Raw genomic sequence first — 4,351 nt, 5'->3', positions numbered from 1 at the left:
GTGTCAGGAACACCAGTCCCAGAGAAACAGTCTAATTAAGAATCAAATAATACAACATTGACATAAACTCAGAGCAGCCTGATTGGGTCAAACCATCAGAGCTTTTGAAGGGAGAAATGTGTCTTGTTAACCTGGAAAACTTTAAAATGGGAGAGCAAGGTGACCTCAGTGCATGTCATTTACTTGGATTTTGAAAACACTTTATAAGGTCCCTCATTAAAGACTTAAGGAAATAAATAAGAGAAAGGGAAATGGTTCTTCATAACTGCATTAAAAGATACAAACCAGGGAAACACAAAGGAAGTTTTTTCCCAGAGGAGCAGAGGTGAGAAAGGGGTTTTCTCAGGGAGCCAGTGTTGTTTTTTATTGTTGTTAATTAAGTATTAAGAGCTATGTTAATTAAATTGTCAATGCCAAACATAAATTTAAAATATAGAAATTACCAGATTGTCTCTTTTAACAAGGCTCTGAACTGTCCATAAGTTTCAAATGGATTTTCTCTTCCATAAACACCCAAAGAAACTGCTCTTAAAACCACCAGCAGCAAAACTCCCCACCCAAACAAAGAAAAAAACAAGCAAAATTTTACCTGAAAAGGTGTAAGAACAAAGAGAACTTTATTTTTTTTTCCAGTGTGCCTTCCAGATCCAACAACCTGTCGATATTTTGGGCTGGAATCTCCTTGTTCAGGACATGCTGGGCTGGAATCTTCCTGTTCAGGAGAAGTCATGGCAGTCACTAAGTCTGATGTCCCCTTCTGCCTCCAGGAGTTTGGGAAATGAGGACTGTCCATGATTTCATGCTTTAAAAAGGTTTAAATACACACACAAATGTCCTTGGTGTTGCATTTTTTTCTTGGTTCAGAACGTTCAGAATATTGGGAAAAGAGGAAAGGAGAGATGTGGGATTATCTACACTGTAGTCACTCCCAAAGAAAAGCAGGACTCACTGAGGATCTGGTACACAAGTGTTTCCTTTTACCTTCACCAGAGATGGGGAGATGTTGAAGCACAGCTTTTATAAAAAAATGATGAAAGCCCAAGAGCCTGATTTATTTCAGGTGGGAATTCTCGGAGAAAAAAAAAAAAAAAACCAAAAACAAAACATCAAGAAGGATCCCAGAATGGTTTAGGTTGGAAGGGACCTTAAATCCCATCTGCTTTGACCCCCTGCCATGGGCAGAGACACGTAGAAAGCTGGGGAAAATCCTGCCCTGTTCTGAGCAAGAAGAGTCAGGAAAGACAAAAGCTCCCTAATTTTGTATCATGAAGCCAGACAATTGCAGTTAGTTTAGGAAATGGAAGCTGCCTTTCAGAGAGGAGGGATTGTTTCCAGGAAGATAAATGGACAGAAGGAGGCCTCGTTGCCTCAGACAGAGACCAACTCTGTGGACTGAGAAGATTTTTTGGGGAAGAACCTCTTCCCAGGTGGGTGGCAGAGGGTGGCAGAGGGTGGCAGAGCACTGCAACAGCTGCCCCAGGAGGGTGTGGAGGCTCCCTCTCTGAAGATATTCCAAACCCTCCTGGATGTCCCCTGCTCTGGGTGACCCTGCCTGGGCAGGGGGATTGGACTGGAGGATCTCCAGTGATTCCACCCAAACTATTCTGTGATTTGGGCCTCCAGCACAAGAGCCAATGCCCAGAAGTGACCCCAACACCCAATGACTACTAAAAGTGACAGAGATCTGGCATTTGGGGACAATGTGGGAAAGACCAAACTGTGAAGGACACTTTGAGCTGATCACATTCAGGACTCACAACCACCACGGTGCTGAGTCACAGAGTGGGGAAGGTGAGAAGAGACTGCAGTGGGGTCAGCTGGTCCAACCTCCCTGCTAAGAGGGGTCTTCCCAGAGCACATGGAACAGGATTGGGGCCCATGGAAGGGGGAAACAACCATGAAGGGCTCTGAGAAACCTCAGGGATGCTGGAAACCAGTGTGGATGGATGGATGGATGGATGGATGGATGGATGGATGGATGGATGGATGGATGGGTGGATGGATGGATGGATGGGTGGATGGATGGATGGATGGGTGGGTGGGTGGATGGATGGATGGATGGGTGGATGGATGGATGGGTGGGTGGATGGATGGATGGATGGATGGATGGATGGATGGATGGATGGATGGATGGGTGGATGGATGGATGGATGGATGGATGGATGGATGGGTGGATGGGTGGATGGATGGATGGATGGATGGATGGATGGGTGGATGGATGGATGGATGGATGGATGGATGGGTGGATGGATGGATGGATGGGTGGATGGGTGGATGGATGGATGGATGGGTGGATGGATGGATGGGTGGATGGATGGATGGATGGGTGGATGGGTGGATGGGTGGATGGATGGATGGGTGGATGGGTGGATGGATGAATGGGTGGATGGATGGATGGATGGATGGATGGATGGATGGATGGGTGGATGGATAGATGGATAGATGGAAGGAAGGTGGTGCTTTGTGTTAGCAAAGAGTGCAGAGAAGTGGAATGCTGTGGCAGGGGCAAAGCAGTGCCAGGAAGGAGGGTTGGGAGGGGAACAAAGTCTCACCAGCCTCCTCTGCACCCCCAGGTCCAGCCTAACCACGATTAGTCTCAGTACAATTATCAAATGAATGAGCACTGATGGGAATTATGGGAGACTTTAACCTCTCAAAAATGGATTGAAAGTATAATTACTGCTTATATTGGCTCAGATATTTTAAGTGATGTATTTCTTTGCAAAAGGGAGTGGAACACTTGCTTTAAACCTCACTCCTCGATGGGTATAAATGTAGTAAAATTTGAATAAAGTGCAATCCTGAGCCAACTTTTCTCACTTTAAATTTCAAAATGGGCAAAAGTAGGTCTAGAAAGAAGGTTTGGAAGCTTAGAAAGGCAAACTTTGAAATCTAAGGAAATGAATTATTGAGTCTGACTAAGCAGCTCTGGGATCTCTGCGCAGAGAAGGCGCAGGTACTTAAAATTCAAAATTCAAAAGGGAGAGAGAGTGGTGAGAAGAGGCATTTTTGAGAGGCTACAAACTGAAAAGGAAACTCAGAATGAACAGAAACCTGCCTCACTCAGGAAATTAAAATTAATAATAGTAGATGGCACCTGAGCCACAGAAACCAAGGGGAGCAAAGAGAAGATTAGGACAGTTGCACACTTGAGGCAAAAATAGATCACAAGTTACCTGTCAGCAAGACTGAAAATCTTATTTACCACAATTAACAGCAGCAACAAGGGGATATCAAGGGCATTAACAGTGTAAATTAGGGTGGGGCATGAGGCAGGATGGCATCTGGGGAGAAGCCACTACTTAGGCTGATTGAAGTGAAAAATGAAATGCTGGTTTCTGTCTGAACCAACAGCATTGGCAAAACAGCAGATCAAGAGGGAAGATGGAAAATAATTATACAAAGCAGAGATAGTCCCCATAATTGGAGGGTGATAGATATAACACCTCTGTCACAAAGAGGGTGGAGGATATTCAGACAAGTGTAGGCTGTCAGTTGGATGGCCAAGTTATGGAACAAGGATAGATAAAACCAAGGAAGCAGGAGAAACTGATAAAGGCTAAGATAATTTACCATAGCTAAATTGTTTCTGGATAATTTGGCAGCATTTCCTGGTAGCATCAGTGCTGCCATGCATAGGATATACATGGACTAAATCCATCTCACTTCCTGTGAGATTCTAATAAATTACCCATGGATTTGGGCTCTGGAGCTGAAACTGAATAAAAGGAGTCTGCAAGTTTTCACTCTGAGGAGAAAATTCCCAGAAAAGGAGTCCTTACCTCTGGTGGTGCTCAGAGATAGTTCTGAAAGCAACAGAACATGGACCCCTGGGGAAATGTGGGATCTCTGGAGAGAAAACCTCCTGCTGCATCAGAGCTGCCTGCAAAGGGAGGTTTGTTTAGTGGCAAAAGACTAAAAATTCTGTATGAGCTTCACGACTGAAATGTGACACAAAACTGGGAGGTGCCACCCAGCCTGACAGAAGAACTGGATTTTTCTCTTGATCGGAACAGTTCAGGTGAGGAGACATTTGATAACACAAAGCAGACTCATATCCTTACAGAGTCTCAGCCAAGGCTGCCATTTTTGGTGCTTGCTGTGAGACAGGGGCCCAGGAGTTAAGGAATGAAAATGGGTGAACTGCAGGCACAAGGAGGGTGGAAAAGTTTTAAGCATTTACAGGTTGCATATGGCTTTTTATTTTTTTCCACTAAGAATACACTGGGCAGACCAGACCTGACACTCATGTGAGACATTATACAGTTGTAGAATCCCAGAATGGTTTGGGTTGGAGGGACCTTAAAGCTCATCTCCTTAAAGTTCCACCTCCTGCCATGGGCAGGGACAC

General features: G+C 44.8%; 1 long non-coding RNA gene across 1 annotated transcript; it reads right to left on the bottom strand.

The window, feature by feature from the left end:
- Window positions 1–600: 600 nt before the first annotated feature.
- LOC120324272 lies at window positions 601–3,883 on the bottom strand. Its single transcript, XR_005565436.1, has 2 exons — window positions 3,783–3,883; window positions 601–712 (listed from the first exon to the last, which is right to left on the bottom strand). It is a non-coding gene; the product is annotated as an uncharacterized LOC120324272 (long non-coding RNA).
- Window positions 3,884–4,351: the final 468 nt, after the last annotated feature.

Source organism: Pipra filicauda, unplaced genomic scaffold, assembly GCF_003945595.2.
Source record: "Pipra filicauda isolate LSUMZ 115617 unplaced genomic scaffold, ASM394559v2 scaffold47_size6085603_pilon, whole genome shotgun sequence".
Taxonomy (NCBI): Eukaryota; Metazoa; Chordata; class Aves; order Passeriformes; family Pipridae; genus Pipra; species Pipra filicauda.
Note: the sequence above shows the minus strand (reverse complement) of the source record. Positions and strands in the feature narration are given on the sequence as shown.